Below are 21,754 nucleotides of genomic sequence, written 5' to 3'. Positions count from 1 at the left end.
ATGAAAGCATATGGAATCTATATGCTATAAAACTCTAAAATCATAAAACATGTAATAACATGTAAATCATAGAATCATCATCGACGCTTAAACTCTTAACACATAATGATTCATCTAAAGCAATAGCACACATTCATATCTAGAATAGTGTATCACAACATGCTAGCATTTATAACTGCATAATCTAAACCATAGAAAACTCTAGGTTAATGCATAAATGCAATGCATGTGCCAAAGAATAGGCTATCAAATCTGATATCAATAAGCTTAGTTCTTGGGATCCCGGGGAATAAAATCTTTAACTAACCACCGACTCTCCCAATCGAGGTGGTGTTAAATATCTCAATTCCCCTGACTTTGGTGCAACTATAGTGAGTCATCTAGCTCTGGATATAAATCTATATTCCGTGCCATGAGTCATCTGACTCTGGAAGTAAATCTACATTCCATGCCACTCACTACAGTTCTCCAAACGTCATCTGCACTCTAGGCCATTCTGCCATCTGTGCTATTCAAGGTAGGGTTCAAGATGAATGCAACATAATCTGTATGCATTAATCAAATAAATACTGATAAACATCTTAAACACATAAGTCAATATTCATAACAACAAAAGCAAGTAAATCACATAAGAGCACTTAAACAACTAAGTATGTGTGAGACCTCGATTCTAAACCACTAATCTCGGATTAAACAACAAGTAAGCGAACAAGAATCCAAGAGTAAAACAATTCAAAGTTTTTTTTTTTAAAACGCCGCGCGCTCGCGCGAGGAACCAAGCTCGCGCGTGCGCGGGCTTTAACAATCGAGACCAACCAAAGGCTCGCGCCCGCGCGAGGTACCAAGCTCGCGCGCGCGCGGGCAAACAATTCAGAGGCCCAACGGAGGCCTCGCGCGCGCGCGAGGAACGCCTCGCCCGCGCGCGGAAGGCCTGGGCAGAAAATGCTCAAGCTGCAGAAAATAAAGAAAGGATTCCGCGCTTGGTCCGACATGCCTTCAAATACATATGCAATAACAGGGTGTAGGGAAACATTCCATAACAAGTCATGCTTTCAGAAGGCCTAAAAACAACCAGAAGTCTAAAACGATACAACAACAACATACTTCGATTTTAGATTACAATCCGAATACAAACTAATTCGAATAACAAAACATATCAAGTTCGAGTTCTAACATGCTTCAATCTTAAACTAGATAAACATGCTAATTCGACTTCTAAACCGAGTCTCACTTCTACTACTTGCCCTCGAAGCTAACCATGCCTCTTCTGACTTGTTCCTGCCCCACCTGTTGCCAAGTACACATACAAAACAAAGCAACAACCGGATAACCGGTGAGAACTACATTCCCAGTAAAAGCAACATAACAAGTAATACAAGTAACAAACATGCTTTCAATACAATAACGAAATCAATAACATCGTAATGAAATGCATGTCTTTAAACAGGGATATCAAATATGATAACGAGGGATTGCTGCTGTGCCTTTGGGATCCCAAGGATAAGATCACGTAACAACTCACCGACTCTCCCAATCGAGGTGGTGCCACGTATCTCACTCCTCTAGACTTTGAGCAACTATAATGAGTATGCTAGCACCAGACGAAACGACTACGACCTGGGCCACTCAATCATAGTTCCCAAACGTCTAAACAAAAAGGGCGGTTCTGCCCGCTGAAACAAGATTGGCTCAAGATGAATGCATAACAGAAACATAAAACATAATCCTTTTAACAAAAACCAATACAATCAAACAATACACAAGTTCCTTATGCTAGAACAAGTGTAGATGCAAGTATGAGATTTCAAAAGGGAAAACTCGAGAACCACAGTCCCGAGTATGCTATCCCGCTACGATGACTGCTTTTACCTTTCAATGCAGTAGCTCCAACTCTGGATAAGCTACAAAAGAGATTGTATAAACAACTACACAATCTAACAACAACAAGGCAACGGTTCAAGGAAAACTCTTTATACCGTTCTTCGTCCAATTCTCTGAAACGATCAAACAGCTGCTAACTCTGGGCTTGAAAACTCCAAACGAATCTGTTCAGATACAAGAGATGATTGATCAATAACCACGATCAACTTACAAACCAAGTTCAAACTAAAAAACGGTTCAAAATCTGTCCATCTGTCTGAGGATGATAAGTTGTACTCAGATGCAATCGAGTACCAAGTGCCCCCTGAAGACTGTGCCAGAAGTGAGAAGTGAATCTAGGATCTCTGTCTGAAACGATCGACTTCGGCACACCATGCAATCTCACAACATTGCTAACATACAACTCAGCCATCTGATCATGACGATACGTCATCCTGTACGGAATAAAACACGCAGACTTCGTCAATCGGTCGATCACTACCCAAATAGCATCGCATCCTCGAACGGATCATGGTAGCTTCGTGACAAAATCCATAGAAATGTGATCCCATTTCCATTCAGGAACAGATAGGCTGTGCAAAAGACCACCTGGTCGCTTCCACTCTGCTTTCACTTGCTGAAAATTCAAACACCGAGATACAAATCTCGCAACATCGTCCTTCATTCTCTTCCACCAGAACTGACTCTTCAGATCGTTGTACATCTTACGATGTCCAGGATGAACGCTAAACCGACTGCAATGAGCCTCTAGGAGAATACGCTGTCTCAACTCCGAAATATCAGGCACAACAATACGGTTATTCACAAATAAAACGTCATCTCTAACCTGGAATTCTGACTGATGCCCAGTTCTGACTTTCTCTACTGAAACCTGAATGCTCGGCTCAGACTTCTGTGCTTCTCTGATTGCAACAAACAACTCCGGCTCGGCTTGAATAGCAAACACTCTGATAATCTCCCTATCTGTTTCAAACTCTAAACCAGAAGTGCAACAATCATCGACCAACTGAGAAACACCGATAGTTGAAAGAGATAAAGAACAAAGCTTTCGGCTCAAGGCATTTGCAACTGCATTCGACTTCCCTGGATAATACTTTATCTCACAGTCGAAATCCTTCAACAGATCTAACCATCTTCTCTGTCTCATATTCAGCTCTGCCTGTGAAAACAAGTACTTAAGACTCTTATGATCAGAAAAGATCTCGAAAGACTCACCATAAAGATAGTGACGCCAGATCTTCAAAGCAAATACAATCGCTGCAAGTTCAAGATCATGAACAGGATAACGAGTCTCGTGCGGTTTCAGCTGCCTCGATGCATACGCTATCACATGCTTATGCTGCATAAGAACACAACCCAAACCTCGGTTAGAAGCATCACAATACACTGTGAAACCTCCAGTACCCTTCGAAATAGAAAGAATTGGAGCACTGGTCAGTCTCCTCTTCAGATCAACAAAGCTAGCCTCACAATTTGTAGTCCAGACAAAAGGCGCATTTTTCTGAGTCAGCTGGGTAATAGGCTTGGCAATAGACGAGAAACCCTCGATGAAACGACGGCAATAACCAGCTAAACCCATGAAGCTTCGGATCTCAGGTACTGATGTCGGTCTAGGCCAATTCATAACCGCTTCGATTTTGCTGGGATCGACAGAAATCCCATCTTCAGAAATAATATGACCGAGAAAGACAACTCGATCTAACCAGAATTTGCATTTCGATAGCTTGGCAAACAACTGCTCAACTCGCAAAATCTGCAAGACGATTCTCAAGTGCTCTGCATGGTTAGTACGGTTCTTCGAGTAGATAAGAATATCATCGATGAAAATAATGATGAACTCATCTAAATAACGCTGAAAGATACGGTTCATCAAACCCATAAAAACAGCTGGAGCGTTAGTCAAACCGAACGGCGTGACTATAAACTCAAAGTGACCATACCTCGTTCTGAATGCGGTCTTAGGAACATCTTCCTCTCGCACTCTCAGCTGATGGTAGCCTGACCTCAGATCAATGCAAAGACTCGTGCTTGCTGTCTCGGAGGCTGATTTGCACTAGAGCTACCTCCCTGTCTGTTCTGCTGTTGCTGGGGTTGGAAAGAGTGCACTGTAGACGACTGCCTCTCCGGCTGAGCTGCAGGTCTAGACGAACTCCCACTCTGAGCTCTATCTCTATTACGTTGAGGGCACACTTTAGAGAAGTGTCCCGGTTGCTGACATGTGTTACAATTGCCGAAGACTCCCACACACTGATCCGGTGAGTGTCTTCCTCCACACTTGCTGCAGTACAAGGATGATGACCCAGAACTCGGTCCTGAACCGAATTGCTTCGAACCACTGGAACTGGACGAACTGTTCCCCTGTCTCTTGAACTGTTTACCTCTTGCCTTGTACTGATCCTTTCTGTTTCCCCCACTGTTTCCACCTTCATACCTCTGCTGCTGGTTCTGATGTTGAGGTGGCTGATTCTGGTACTGAGATAGTTGGTTCTGATACTGCCTCTGCTGTTGAGGTGCCCCCTGATTACCTCTTTGCCTCCACAAGCCTGCTTCTGCTCCCTTTGCGTAATTCATGGCATCCGCAAAGTTGCTAGGCCTGTTGGTGTTAACCAACGTGACGACATCGGGGTTCAACCCGTTGATGAACTGATCTGCCTTAGCTTCTTCATCTCCGGCAATTAGCGGTGCAAAACGCAACAGACTATCGAACTTAGCCATGTACTCTTCAATGTTCAGATTCCCTTGCCTCAGATTTGCAAACTCTGCTCCCTTATCCTTACGATACGAGATAGGGAAAAACCGCTTATAAAACTCAGATTTAAAAGTCCAAGTAACCTCTGTACCTCTACTCTCAATTGCTTTCTTTGTCATGATCCACCAGCTCTTAGCACCACCACGCAGCTGATGAATTACTAACCTGATTCGGCGGTCATCTGTGTAGTCAATGGAATCAAACAACTGATCCATATCATCCAACCAACTCTCACAGTCAACTGGATTTTCTGAACCCATCAACAATGGCGGATTGAACGACTGAAACCTCTTCAGCAAGGTTTCCATAGGAGTCGCTGAAGCATCCAACTGATCAACCTCAGTGCTAGCTTGCTCAGTCGCAGGGATAACTGGTGGTGTGTTTCTGTTTATCACTCGACGAGGACCCATCTGATTATCAAAGGTTAGCACACGAGATATCTCAATCGCTACCATCAGTGCCCTTACAACCGCTTGGAATACCGAATACCAGTCGAGAACAGAAACAGTTGTATCTCAAGTAGATCATGCTTTATTAATTTAAATCACACAACCATGTAATTCAAATAATGCTCAAACAATAAAGCATGCTCGCATGGAATTAAGTACACAATTAAATAATTCAAACACATGCGAGGAGTCATTGCACACAGACTCGATCTACCCCGCTCACTCTAGTTCGACCAAGAATCTTAACGCTCTGATACCACTTAATGTGAGACCTCGATTCTAAACCACTAATCTCGGATTAAACAACAAGTAAGCGAACAAGAATCCAAGAGTAAAACAATTCAAAGTTTTTTTTTTTTAAACGCCGCGCGCCCGCGCGAGGAACCAAGCTCGCGCGTGCGCGGGCTTCAACAACCGAGACCAACCAAAGGCTCGCGCCCGCGCGAGGTACCAAGCTCGCGCGCGCGCGGGCAAACAATTCAGAGGCCCAACGGAGGCCTCGCGCGCGCGCGAGGAACGCCTCGCCCGCGCGCGGAAGGCCTGGGCAGAAAATGCTCAAGCTGCAGAAAATAAAGAAAGGATTCCGCGCTTGGTCCGACATGCCTTCAAATACATATGCAATAACAGGGTGTAGGGAAACATTCCATAACAAGTCATGCTTTCAGAAGGTCTAAAAACAACCAGAAGTCTAAAACGATACAACAACAACATACTTCGATTTTAGATTACAATCCGAATACAAACTAATTCGAATAACAAAACATATCAAGTTCGAGTTCTAACATGCTTCAATCTTAAACTAGATAAACATGCTAATTCGACTTCTAAACCGAGTCTCACTTCTACTACTTGCCCTCGAAGCTAACCATGCCTCTTCTGACTTGTTCCTGCCCCACCTGTTGCCAAGTACACATACAAAACAAAGCAACAGCCGGATAACCGGTGAGAACTACATTCCCAGTAAAAGCAACATAACAAGTAATACAAGTAACAAACATGCTTTCAATACAATAACGAAATCAATAACATCGTAATGAAATGCATGTCTTTAAACAGGGATATCAAATATGATAACGAGGGATTGCTGCTGTGCCTTTGGGATCCCAAGGATAAGATCACGTAACAACTCACCGACTCTCCCAATCGAGGTGGTGCCACGTATCTCACTCCTCTAGACTTTGAGCAACTATAATGAGTATGCTAGCACCAGACGAAACGACTACGACTTGGGCCACTCAATCATAGTTCCCAAACGTCTAAACAAAAAGGGCGGTTCTGCCCGCTGAAACAAGATTGGCTCAAGATGAATGCATAACAGAAACATAAAACATAATCCTTTTAACAAAAACCAATACAATCAAACAATACACAAGTTCCTTATGCTAGAACAAGTGTAGATGCAAGTATGAGATTTCAAAAGGGAAAACTCGAGAACCACAGTCCCGAGTATGCTATCCCGCTACGATGACTGCTTTTACCTTTCAATGCAGTAGCTCCAACTCTGGATAAGCTACAAAAGAGATTGTATAAACAACTACACAATCTAACAACAACAAGGCAACGGTTCAAGGAAAACTCTTTATACCGTTCTTCGTCCAATTCTCTGAAACGATCAAACAGCTGCTAACTCTGGGCTTGAAAACTCCAAACGAATCTGTTCAGATACAAGAGATGATTGATCAATAACCACGATCAACTTACAAACCAAGTTCAAACTAAAAAACGGTTCAAAATCTGTCCATCTGTCTGAGGATGATAAGTTGTACTCAGATGCAATCGAGTACCAAGTGCCCCCTGAAGACTGTGCCAGAAGTGAGAAGTGAATCTAGGATCTCTGTCTGAAACGATCGACTTCGGCACACCATGCAATCTCACAACATTGCTAACATACAACTCAGCCATCTGATCATGACGATACGTCATCCTGTACGGAATAAAACACGCAGACTTCGTCAATCGGTCGATCACTACCCAAATAGCATCGCATCCTCGAACGGATCATGGTAGCTTCGTGACAAAATCCATAGAAATGTGATCCCATTTCCATTCAGGAACAGATAGGCTGTGCAAAAGACCACCTGGTCGCTTCCACTCTGCTTTCACTTGCTGACAATTCAAACACCGAGATACAAATCTCGCAACATCGTCCTTCATTCTCTTCCACCAGAACTGACTCTTCAGATCGTTGTACATCTTACGACGTCCAGGATGAACGCTAAACCGACTGCAATGAGCCTCTAGGAGAATACGCTGTCTCAACTCCGAAATATCAGGCACAACAATACGTTTATTCACAAATAAAACGTCATCTCTAACCTGGAATTCTGACTGATGCCCAGTTCTGACTTTCTCTACTGAAACCTGAATGCTCGGCTCAGACTTCTGTGCTTCTCTGATTGCAACAAACAACTCCGGCTCGGCTTGAATAGCAAACACTCTGATAATCTCCCTATCTGTTTCAAACTCTAAACCAGAAGTCCAACTTCTTTATTTAAGAAGTCCAACTTCTTTATTCATTAAATTTAACTCTTTAAATTTAACTATCTCAACGGGGATTAAAACTCCATTACACTGTGTGACCCTCAATGGTTCAGGGATACAGCTAGCCGTGGGCTCACAACTCCTTGTGACTCGGAACAACGATTTCCGACTTGCCCAACGAATCATGGTAAAGCGCCTAGCAACATCGCCCCATGATTCCCTAGGTATCACTGATAGTGCCTACAAGAACCAGTAGATTTTGGTTAGCGTACAGTACGGTTCCTTCATCCAAATATCCCGATCGAATCAACAACCATTGGTATATCGAGAGTCGCTCAAGATTCGATAACTATGCAATGCATCTTGAAGATCAAATTAGTGACATCGCATGTGCTACTAAGAAACCATTTCTTAAATCACATCAAGTACTCTGGCCAGAGATTCGTCACACTAATATCTCCTCAGATCGCATAGGATATCCACACTCACAAGTATGTGGTGAATCCTTGACAACAATGCATCGACTCCTATATGTGTTGTAACTGTACCCAATCCCGACACCTGATGACCCCCATAGAGTCGCTAAACGAGTCAAAGCACAGTACTAGCATATAGAGTCTCCATGATGTTTCAAGTAGTAAGGACTAATGGTGTACAACCAAAACCGCGGACTTTATCCACTCGATAAGTGATAACCACTTGGAAAGTCCGGATAGGGTAGTTCGATTATTCATCCTATGAATATCCATTTGCATGCTTCGAACATCTCCATGTTCCCTACCAATGAAACGTGGTACTCCGCATCGCAAATGCTAGTCTCAAACTCGAGCGATCCTTATCCTTATTCTCGGACGGCTCAATCGACTAGGAACAGTTTAGAATATACAGTGACTATAAGATGTATTTCATGATAGACATCCCCATGTTCTACCACATCTTACATACACTATAGTATATTCAAGGTCTTTATCAAAACAACAATAGTATATCACAATATAACAATATGAAGAAAGATAAAGTCATTGCCATTAATAAAAGTGTAAATTACATTAAACAAAAGATCGTTTGTACAAAGAGTCATCAAAGCCCATAGCCACAAGTTGGCTCACTGGGCACCCACTCTTTCAATCTCCCACTTGCCCTATAGCCAACTAGTCATACTACGTAGACCCATTGCTTCGCGATGTTTGTCAAATAATGGTCCTGGCAAGGGCTTAGTAAGCGGATCAGCAATATTGTCTGCAGAGGCCACTCGTTCGACAGTGATATCTCCTCTTTCCACAATCTCCCGGATGATGTGGTATTTCCTCAGTACGTGTTTGGATCTTTGATGAGACCTTGGTTCCTTTGCTTGAGCAACGGCACCCGTGTTGTCACAGTACACCGGGACTGGACCAACAAATTCAGGAATGACGCCCAACTCTTGGACGAACTTCCTCATCCAAACGGCCTCTTTAGCAGCAGCTGATGCTGCAATGTATTCAGCCTCAGTGGTGGAATCCGCTGTGGTGTCCTGCTTGGAACTCTTCCAAGAGACAGCACCGCCATTGAGCATGAACACAAATCCAGAGGTTGACTTCGAGTCATCCACGTCACTTTGGAAGCTAGAGTCGGTATAGCCTTCCAATTTCAGATCTCGTCCTCCATATACCATGAACATATTCTTAGTCCTTCGTAAGTACTTAAGAATGTCCTTCACGGCTTTCCAATGCATTTGACCAGGATTAGCCTAATATCTGCTCGTGACACTCAGAGCAAATGCCACATCCAGTCTGGTAGATATCATCCCATACATGATACTACCTATAGCTGACGCATATGGTACATGTGTCATATTCTCTATCTCTGCATCAGTCTTGGGACACATAGACTTGGATAAAGAAACTCCATGACACATGGGTAGATGTCCTCTCTTGGACCCATCCATTGAAAACCGTTTCAATATGGTGTCGATGTAGGTTGATTGAGTGAGTCCTATCATTCTCTTAGATCTATCTCTATAGATCTGTATCCCAAGAATGTAGGATGCCTCACCCAAATCCTTCATCGAGAATCTACCTGATAACCATATCTTTGTTGACTGCAACATCCCTACATCATTCCCAATGAGTAGGATGTCATCAACATAAAGTACTAAGAATGTCACAGCATCCTTAACTACTTTCTTGTACACGCACGGTTCCTCCGGGTTCTTGATGAAACCAAAATCTTTTATTGTTTCATCAAATTTCTGGTTCCAACTTCTTGATGCTTGTTTTAGACCATAAATTGATCTCTGAAGCTTGCATACCTTATGCTCGCTTCCCATGGATGTGAACCCCTCAGGCTGCTTCATATAGATTTCTTCCTTAATGTCTCCATTAAGAAAAGCAGTCTTCACATCCATTTGCCATATCTCATAGTCATACCATGCAGCTATGGCAATAAGGATTCTTATGGACTTGAACATTGCAACTGGTGAAAAGGTTTCATCATAGTCAACTCCTTGTCTTTGAGTGTAACCTTTCGCCACCAATCGCGCCTTGTAGGTCAATACCTTACCATCAGGCCCAAGCTTTCTCTTGTAGATCCATTTACACCCTATTGGAACAATTCCATCAGGAGGATCTACTAAAGACCAAACTTGGTTTGTATGCATTGAATCCTATTCAGACTGCATAGCTTCAAGCCATAAATTTGAATCCGCATCAGAAATTGCTTCCTTGAAGTTTCTTGGATCACATCCAATGTCGGGTTCATCTTGATCCCCTTCAAGAAAAAGACCATATCGAACAGGAGGTCTAGAAGTCCTTTCGGATCTTCTAGGTATAGGCGTGTCCAGCAATGGTTCCTGAGGTGTAGGATCGTTATTTTGTATTTCGGGTTCTTCTCGAACTTCTTCGAGTTCCATCATCTCGCCTTTCTTATCCAATAAGAACTCCTTCTCCAAGAAGGTGGCATTCCTAGAAACAAACACCTTTGTTTCAGCAGGATAATAGAAATAATATCCGATTGAATTCTTCGGATACCCCACAAAATAACATAAGCTGGATCGACTATCCAACTTGTCTCCCACTGTCTGCTTTACGTAAGCAGGACATCCCCAAATCTTTAAGTACGAATACTTAGGAGCTTTGCCATTCCATAACTCGTATGGTGTTTTGTCCACTGCTTTAGTGTGGACGTTGTTCAACAACAATACCGCCATTTCAAGCGCATAGCCCCAAAATGAAGGTGGAAGCTCAGTGAAGCTCATCATAGATCGAACCATGTCCAACAAAGTTCGATTACGACGCTCCGATACACCATTAAGCTGTGGTGTCATAGGAGGAGTCCACTGAGAGAGAATCCCATTCTCTTTTAGATAGTCCAAAAACTCGGTACTCAAGTATTCACCACCTCGATCCGATCGAAGTGCTTTAATACTTTTACCTAGCTTGTTTTCTACTTCAGTCTTGAATTCTTTGATCTTTTCAAATGCTTCAGACTTATATTTCATTAAATATAAATACCCATACCTTGAATAATCATCAGTAAAGGTAATGAAGTAGGTGTGGCCATGTTGAGTCCCTACTCTAAATGGACCACAAACATCTGTATGGATCAAATCCAACAGATTCTGACACCGCTCTGGTTTTCCCTTAAAAGGAGTTTTAGTCATTTTTCCTTTTAGGCAGGATTCACAAGTAGGTAGAGAGTTAATATCAGACATATCAAACATGCCCTCTCCCATTAGCTTGTTCATCCTCCTTGAGGAAATATGACCTAGCCTAGCGTGCCAAAGGTTTGCCGGGTTTTGACTATCGATTTTCCTTTTGTTTGTCGTCGCCGGTTTATCAACATAATTTATTGGAATGTCTTTTATTTTTAAGTTGTATAGATCGTTTTCAAGTTGTCCATTTCCAATCAAACATTCATTCTTGTAAATATTGCAAATCCCATTCACAAAATTGCAAGAATAACTATCTCTATCATGCATAGAAACAGAAATAATGTTTTTAATCAAATCTGGAACAAATAAAACATCTCTCAAAAAACATAAAATTGTTCTGCAAAAATGTCTCCTATAGCTTTGGATTTATCTCTGGAACCATTCCTGAGCCTTGACTGGGTCTCACCCATCCTTAGCCTATTACTTCTTGTCATCATTTACAACTCATTGCAAATATGAGATCTACATCTGGTATCCAATACCCAAGAAGTAGTATTAAGAAAAACATTTTAATGTAAAACATACCCTTTGCAGTTCGCAACTGCTTGAGGTATTCCTTGCAGTTACGTTTCCAATGACCGGGTTTCTTGCAGTGATGGCAAACTTGTTTAGACTTGTCCAATTTTGCATGTAACATTTGGCCTTGAGATCATGGTCCAACCATTTCTCTAGTTCGGCCAACCTTTCGGCAGTTACATCAGCCGGGGCTGTTTTCGGAGAAGCCTTTTCTAACACTTTAGAAAATCTTTTCCGAACTTAGGAAAATCTTAACTTATGGAATCATTCTGTATTGTTTGCGCCAATAAGTTTGTTTTTTTTTTTGGAGAATAGAAACATGTGGATTACTGAGATGAAACAGACAATTATCGATGATTGTTTAAGCAATTTACTAAGACATAAAATAGGCGAATTTAATTTTATGAATCTCACTCCCACTATTTTAACGATTTCACTACCCTCTAGTGAAAATGGGAAACTTTTTCTTTAGTGAGAACATGGAGTCCAATTGACAAACTTATGGTCCCGAATAATATCAGCCAACCATAATTCTCAAAAGGTAGAGCCCAATTGCTTCCAAAGCAACCCCCATGTATTTACCTCATGTCCAATAAGGGCCCAATAATATGACGCCGTTTATAGTGACATGTCAAGATGACCCATCAATATTAAGTTGTGATGGACGGTCGCCATGTGGATCCCCAATAATATGAGCCGATCCCATGGGAGTTCCACCCAACTTACAACATGTGTCGATCCAATGTACAGCTTTCCGACGGACGGGCCCCCCCAATAATATGAGCCGGACCGTATCCGCGGGTAGCATCACATACATTGACCGTTGATGGAAGGTAGGAACATTTAAACAAATTTAAATTTCCTTTATTTATCTTGATATCAATTTTAAATCATATTTAAAATGAGGGATTTTTAATTATAAAAATTTGTCTCATCAATTTCAAATTATTGCATGCTTGCCGGATTCACGCAATTATGTCTAAAACATGCATACAATCATAATATCATATATTATATATAGGATGATCGATTCCATTTCTAATTGACTCGTGGTTGCCAATCACGAGTCTTAGTCCAATCCTAGGTAATATGCAGTATGCAATGCAATCCTATTACATTAGCTTCCAATTTACATTTCTTCGTCTTTATTGTCTGCTGGGCCCACCATCTTCAAATCTTGATCTCCCACTAAATCTAATGTATTTACAATAAATAGCAATGACAAGTAGGGGATACATTTTAGGGGTGGGAACGGGCCATAAACCAAGCCCACTTTTATTACATATGACATTCATATTGGGCCATAAACCAGGCCCATTAATAAAACCAACAACAATAAAACAAATGTAAATTCCTAACATACACCTACAAAATTGGTCATGGCAATCGATCATCCTTATCCAATAACATTTAATTCAAAATTAATTTATTGGATATCATGCATATGACAATTTAAATTTAAACAGGATAAAATCATATTTTATATATAAAATCATATTTTACATATAAAATCATATTTTACCTTTTATTAAATAAAATCATATTTTATCTACAGAATCTAATTTTATAGATAAAATCATATTTTACTTAATATATACATAAGATCAAATCTTATCATCAATTGTACCAAAAATAATTGATTTCAAAATTCAATTTAAGGATAAAATATTAAAATTTTCCAAAAATTCAAATTTATCCAAAAATCAATTTTAAAATTTTCGGACTCGAACAATTCGATCCGATGCCTCGTGAACCAATCAAAAACAATTTTTGACCGGACCAAAAATAAAATTTTAACACATTAAAATTAATTTAAATAAAAAAAATAATTTTTCCCGCGGGCCGCCCGGGACACTCCCGGGCCAGCCCGCACCCGTGGGCGCGGGCCGGGGCAGCCCGGCTGCCCCTTTAGGGCAGCGACAATCGCTGCCCTGGCGGCGCCGTGCGCTGCTCTGGGCGGCGCTGTGCGCCGCCCTGGGCAGTGCCGAGCGCTGCCCTGCGCTGCGCTGCGCTGGGCAGCGCCGAGCGCTGCCCTGGCGGCGCTGTGCGCCCCCTTTGGCCGGCGTCGTGCGCCGCCCGGGGCAGCGACCGTCGCTGCCCCACCGGGCAGCGATCCAATCGCTGTCCGGGTTTTGCCCGAAAAAAAAATTTTTTTTTTTTATTTAAAATATTTGTTTTGTTTTAAAAAACCAAGACTCAAAAATTTTTGTACAATCGATTAATTTAATCGTTTGATCTGAGCAACCTGGCTCTGATACCACTGTTGGAAAACTGGCGTTCAGATCAATCACGATTGATACCCGGTGCAGCGGAAGTTTAAAATTTTTAGTATGGAACAATTCCATAGTGTGGGTATCAACCGTTTAACGATTAAATTATAAGTGTGTGTAAAATTAAATAACAATTATTAAATTTTACCTTCAATCTCGAAGCGAGATTATTGGACTCCAACAGATTTCTCTGCTCTTGTTGTCTCTCCCAGGAACTGATGAACTCCTTCAATCAAGTCCACGAATGGAGGTTTAATCCCTCTGATAGATTGCACTAGAAAATCTATCAGAAGTTTTCTACGAAGAGAATAAACGAATTTGATTCGCTATTCCAGACTGCAATTCAAAATCACAGACCGGAATTTCTCACGCAGAGAAGGGAGGGGCGGCCGAATTCCTTTTAGAGAGAGCTAGGGTTTTCGATTTTCTGTCTCTCAAATTATGACCAGTTGTGTGTAATTTCTGTACTGCAATGACTTATTTATAATGCAGGCCACTAACACCTTAGGGCCCATTAGTCATAAGTTGAGGCCCGACAAGCAAAGCCCGCATGTTCAGAAATTAATATAAAATTCATCGTGACTCGGATTGATAAACCGATTTTACCAATGTGCACAGAAACCATTTCTGCACATTTTAAAGTCAAGATAAATTTTCCTGAATCCGAATTCAGTGGTTTCCAAAAATGTACATCCCCATGTCATTTTAGGAAATCCTACTCCCTTACTCTTATTTAAGAAGTCCAACTTCTTTATTCATTAAATTTAACTCTTTAAATTTAACTATCTCAACGGGGATTAAAACTCCATTACACTGTGTGACCCTCAATGGTTCAGGGGTACAGCTAGCCGTGGGCTCACAACTCCTTGTGACTCGGAACAACGATTTCCGACTTGCCCAACGAATCATGGTAAAGCGCCTAGCAACATCGCCCCATGATTCCCTAGGTATCACTGATAGTGCCTACAAGAACCAGTAGATTTTGGTTAGCGTACAGTACGGTCCCTTCATCCAAATATCCCGATCGAATCAACAACCATTGGTATATCGAGAGTCGCTCAAGATTCGATAACTATGCAATACATCTTGAAGATCAAATTAGTGACATCGCATGTGCTACTAAGAAACCATTTCTTAAATCACATCAAGTACTCTGGCCAGAGATTCGTCACACTAATATCTCCTCAGATCGCATAGGATATCCACACTCGCAAGTATGTGGTGAATCCTTGACAACAATGCATCGACTCCTATATGTGTTGTAACTGTACCCAATCCCGACACCTGATGACCCCCATAGAGTCGGTAAACGAGTCAAAGCACAGTACTAGCATATAGAGTCTCCATGATGTTTCAAGTAGTAAGGACTAATGGTGTACAACCAAAACCGCGGACTTTATCCACTCGATAAGTGATAACCACTTGGAAAGTTCGGATAGGGTAGTTCGATTATTCATCCTATGAATATCCATTTGCATGCTTCGAACATCTCCATGTTCCCTACCAATGAAACGTGGTACTCCGCATCGCAAATGCTAGTCTCAAACTCGAGCGATCCTTATCCTTATTCTCGGACGGCTCAATCGACTAGGAACAGTTTAGAATATACAGTGACTATAAGATGTATTTCATGATAGACATCCCCATGTTCTACCACATCTTACATACACTATAGTATATTCAAGGTCTTTATCAAAACAACAATAGTATATCACAATATAACAATATGAAGAAAGATAAAGTCATTGCCATTAATAAAAGTGTAAATTACATTAAACAAAAGATCGTTTGTACAAAGAGTCATCAAAGCCCATAGCCACAAGTTGGCTCACTGGGCACCCACTCTTTCAGTTTTGGGGCTATGCGCTTGAAACGGCGGTATTGTTGTTGAACAACGTCCACACTAAAGCAGTGAACAAAACACCATACGAGTTATGGAATGGCAAAGCTCCTAAGTATTCGTACTTGAGGATTTGGGGATGTCCTGCTTACGTGAAGCGGACAGTGGGAGATAAGTTGGATAGTCGATCCAGCTTATGTTATTTTGTAGGGTATCCGAAGAAATTCAATCGGATATTATTTCTATTATCCTGCTGAAACAAAGGTGTTTGTTTCGAGGAATGCCACCTTCTTGGAGAAGGAGTTCTTATTGGATAAGAAAGGCGAGATGATGGAACTCGAAGAAATTCGAGAAGAACCCGAAATACAAAATAACGATCCTACACCTCAGGAACCATTGATAGACACGCCTGTACCTAGAAGATCCGATAGGACTTCTAGACCTCCTATTCGATATGGTCTTCTTCTTGAAGGGGATCAAGATGAACCCGATGTTGGATGTGATCCAAGAAACTTCAAGGAAGCAATTTCTGATGTGGATTCAAATTTATGGCTTGAAGCTATGCAGTCGGAAATAGATTCGATGCATACAAACCAAGTTTGGTCTTTAGTAGATCCTCCCGATGGAATTGTTCCAATAGGGTGTAAATGGATCTACAAGAGAAAGCTTGGGCCTGATGGTAAGGTATTGACCTACAAGGCGCGATTGGTGGCAAAAGGTTATACTCAAAGAAAAGGAGTTGACTATGATGAAACCTTTTTACCAGTTGCAATGTTCAAGTCCATAAGAATCCTTATTGCCATAGCAGCATGGTATTACTATGAGATATGGCAAATGGATGTGAAGACTGCTTTTTGGAGACATTAAGGAAGAAATCTATATGAAGCAGCCTGAGGGGTTCACATCCATGGGAAGCAAGCATAAGGTATGCAAGCTTCAGAGATCAATTTATGGTATAAAACAAGCATCAAGAAGTTGGAACCAAAAATTTGATGAAACAATAAAAGATTTTGGTTTCATCAAGAATCCGGAGGAACCATGCGTGTACAAGAAAGTAGTTAAGGATGCTGTGACATTCTTAGTACTTTATGTTGATGACATCCTACTCATTGGAAATGATGTAGGGATGTTGCAGTCAACAAAGATATGGTTATCAGGTAGATTTTCGATGAAGGATTTGGGTGAGGCATCCTATATTCTTGGGATACAGATCTATAGAGATAGATCTAAGAGAATGATAGGACTCACTCAATCAACCTACATCGACACCATATTGAAACGGTTTTCAATGGATGGGTCCAAGAGAGGACATCTACCCATGTGTCATGGAGTTTCTCTATCCAAGTCTATGTGTCCCAAGACAGATTTAGAGATAGAGAAAATGACACATGTACCATATGCGTCAGCCATAGGTAGTATCATGTATGGGATGATATCTACCAGACCGGATGTAGCATTTGCTCTGAGTGTCACGAGCAGATATCAAGCTAATCCTGGTCAAATGCATTGGAAAGCCGTGAAGGACATTCTTAAGTACTTACGAAGGACTAAGAATATGTTCATGGTATATGGAGGAAGAGAACTAAAATTGGAAGGCTATACCGACTCTAGCTTCCAAAGTGACGTGGATGACTCGAAGTCAACCTCTGGATTTGTGTTCATGCTCAATGGCGGTGCTGTCTCTTGGAAGAGTTCCAAGCAGGACACCACAGCGGATTCCACCACTGAGGCTGAATACATTGCAGCATCAGCTGCTGCTAAAGAGGCCGTTTGGATGAGGAATTTCGTCCAAGAGTTGGGCGTCGTTCCTGAAGTTGTTGGTCCAGTCCCGGTGTACTGTGACAACACGGGTGCCATTGCTCAGGCAAAGGAACCAAGGTCTCATCAAAGATCCAAACACGTACTGAGGAAATACCACATCATCCGGGAGATTGTGGAAAGAGGAGACATCACTGTCGAAAGAGTGGCCTCTGCAGACAATATCGCTGATCCACTTACTAAGCCCTTGCCAGGACCATTATTTGACAAACATCGCGAAGCAATGGGTCTACGTAGTATGACTAGTTGGCTATAGGGCAAGTGGGAGATTGAAAGAGTGGGTGCCCAGTGAGCCAACTTGTGGCTAAGGGCTTTGATGACTCTTTGTATAAACAATCTTTTGTTTAATATAATTTACACTTTTATTAATGGAAATGACTTTATCTTTCTTCATATTGTTATATTGTGATATACTATTGTTGTTTTGATAAAGACCTTGAATATACTATAGTGTATGTAAGATGTGGTAGAACATGGAGATGTCTATCATGAAACACATCTTATAGTCACTGTATATTCTAAACTGTTCCTAGTCGATTGAGCCGTCCGATAATAAGGATAAGGATCGCTCGAGTTTGAGACTAGCATTTGCGATGCGGAGTACCACGTTTCATTGGTAAGGAACATAGAGATGTTCGAAGCATGCAAATGGATATTCATATGATGAATGATCGAACTACCCTATCCGGACTTTCCAAGTGGTTATCACTTATCGAGTGGATAAAGTCCGCGGTTTTGGTTGTACACCATTAGTCCTTATTACTTGAAACATCATTGAGACTCTATATGCTAGTACTGTGCTTTGACTCGTTTACCGACTCTATTGGGGTCATCAGGTGTCGGGATTGGGTACAGCTACAACACATATAGGAGTCGATGCTTTGTTGTCAAGGATTCACCACATACTTGCGAGTGTGGATATCCTATGCGATCTGAGGAGATATTAGTGTGACGAATCTCTGGCCAGAGTACATGATGTGATTTAAGAAATGGTTTCTTAGTAGCGCATGCGATGTCACTATTTGATCTTCAAGATGCATTGCATAGTTATCGAATCTCGAGCGACTCTCGATATACCAATGGTTGTTGATTCGATCGGGATATATGGATGAAGGGACCGTACTGTACGCTAACCAAAATCTACTGGTTCTTGTAGGTACTATCAGTGATACCTAGGGAATCATGGGGCGATGTTGCTAGGCGCTCATACCATGATTCGATGGGCAAGTCGGAAATTGTTGTTCCGAGTCACAAGGAGTTGTGAGCCCACGGCTAGCTGTATCCCTGAACCATTGAGGGTCACACAGTGTAATGGATTTTTAATCCCCGTTGAGATAGTTAAATTTAAAGAGTTAAATTTAATGAACGAAGAAGTTGGACTTCTTATTTAAGAGTAGAGGAGTAAGATTTCCTAAAATGACATAGGGATGGCCATTTTTGGAAATCACTGAATTCGGATTCAGAAAAATTTATCTTGACTTTAAAAGGTGCAGAAATGGTTTCTGTGCACTTTGGTGAAATCGGTTTATCAATCGGAGTCACGATGAATTTTATATTAATTTCTGAACATGCGGGCTTTGCTTGTCGGGCTTGAACTTATGACTAATGGGCTCTAAGCTGTTAGTGGCCTGCATTATAAATAAGTTATTGCAGTACAGAAATTACACACAACAGGCACAAAATTTTCGAAAACCCTAAGCTATTTTTCTTAAAGTGGCCGCCCCCTCTCCCTCTCTCTACTCGAGAAAATTCCAGCCTGTGATTTTGAATTACAGTCTGGTTTAACGGATCAAATTCGTTAACTCTCTTCGTAGAAAACTTCTGATAGATTTTCTAGTGCAATCTATCAGAGGGATTAAATCTCTATTCGTGGACCTGATTGAAGAACAGTTCATCCATCGGTTCCAGGGAGATACAACAAGAGCAGAGAAATCTGTTGGTGTCCAAAATCTCGATACGAGATTAAAGGTAAAAATTTTATAATTGTTATTTAAATTTTTACACACACGTAATTTAATCGTAAAGATTTGATACCCAATATGGAATCGTTCCATATAATAAATATTTTTAAACTTCCGCTGCACCGGGTATCAATCTTGTTTGATCTGAACGCCGCGCACTCCAACAAACAATACACAAGTTCCTTATGCTAGAACAAGTGTAGATGCAAGTATGAGATTTCAAAAGGGAAAACTCGAGAACCACAGTCCCGAGTATGCTATCCCGCTACGATGACTGCTTTTACCTTTCAATGCAGTAGCTCCAACTCTGGATAAGCTACAAAAGAGATTGTATAAACAACTACACAATCTAACAACAACAAGGCAACGGTTCAAGGAAAACTCTTTATACCGTTCTTCGTCCAATTCTCTGAAACGATCAAACAGCTGCTAACTCTGGGCTTGAAAACTCCAAACGAATCTGTTCAGATACAAGAGATGATTGATCAATAACCACGATCAACTTACAAACCAAGTTCAAACTCAAAAACGGTTCAAAATCTCCAAAAACTCAAACCGACGGCATAACGGCTATAACTGAACAAACCGGCAACGCAGACAGCAGTTCAATACTAATAACAACTCAATTCAATGCTAATACAACAACAACAAGACAAACCCAACAAATCTCAAAACCATGATTTTCGAAAATGGCTTCCAAAAATCATAACAAATCCGAACGTCGCTCTATTTCAAAACTGACAGATAATAAACGATCAGAACTCTGTAGAGAACAACATACTCGAATCTAGAACGATTCTAACAACATCCAAAAACTAGAATGTATCCGATCGTAGAAAAACTTACGATATAACAGAGCTCTCACTACTGTGATCGATAATCTGCCTTCAGAAATAAATTCCAACGGACGGATCGAGCTCGGACTGGATTTGGAAAGCTTAAAGAAGCGTTTCCTCAAGCTTTAATGGAAGGAATCGATGGAGAGGAAGAAGGAGGAGAAGTGAAGACTAAGTCAAGTCTTTTCCAAGTGTAGATAATATATTAAACTCAAAATTTGCATTTTAGTCCCTGAAATTCCAAAATTTGCAAAAAGGACCCTGATCAAAATCAAGTCGGCTCGTGAACTCTGCAATCTCCGATTAACTCAAATAAACTCATTTAAGATAAAAACGGGGCGTCACAGTATGTGATTTCAGGATAACTCGAAAACCACCACGTTCTCGAGTTGTTCTACCTGGCAGGAATAATGTCGATTCATACCTTTCATCGCGATTCAAACATCTTGAATCTGTTGCCAATTTTGATCATCTCAACGCTAGCCAAATCGGTTATCAAAATCTGCTTTTTCAATCAATGCTACTTGAAGGTATTCTTGATTCAACTTCACACACTTCAAGTCATTCGAACTCGAACACATCGATTCAACTTCGATAATATTCAATTCAAATCTAAAATAGATTATAACATATCTAAACATCAATTCCAATCTGAATCGATGGTTCTTTAAAGCTTATACAGTTCAAATCTTGCTAATACAATCAAAATTCAAACCGACGTCGCAACTATTCGAGTCCGATAAATCTTTCGATTCAAATATCATTATATCTACATTCTAAACTCAATCTCATATTCAATTCATCTACAATAAACTTGAAGATGAGCTCTAGACCTTTAGAATGCATATCAATTCAAAATCTTGAACCGGCGGCGTAACGATACGATTTCGGTAATTCTCAAACCATAAGCATCATCAATACCACCATCTCAACACTATATCATCATCAATTTCATAAGATAATTTCGAAATATACAGCCCCATATTTTCAGAATTTCAAAAATTCTTTCAAAAATCAAAAACATGTCCGAACGACAATCTTTTCTTGATCCGTCTTAGATATGCTATCGTTGTATATGTTAGAACATGTTTAGACAATCAAATCTTAATTCTAACAACAACTTAAAATTCAAACATGGTAGAAATTCATAAAACTTACGTCAAAACGTAGCACTCGGAGCTGTGATCGCAAATATATGTTCAATCGGAAATTCTATCGGGCGGATCAAAAGATATCGGCATTTAAAGGGACAAAAATGGCTT

The sequence above is a fragment of the Henckelia pumila genome, chromosome 2 (assembly GCF_033568475.1).
Source record: "Henckelia pumila isolate YLH828 chromosome 2, ASM3356847v2, whole genome shotgun sequence".
NCBI classification, from domain to species: domain Eukaryota; kingdom Viridiplantae; phylum Streptophyta; class Magnoliopsida; order Lamiales; family Gesneriaceae; genus Henckelia; species Henckelia pumila.
Note: the sequence above shows the minus strand (reverse complement) of the source record.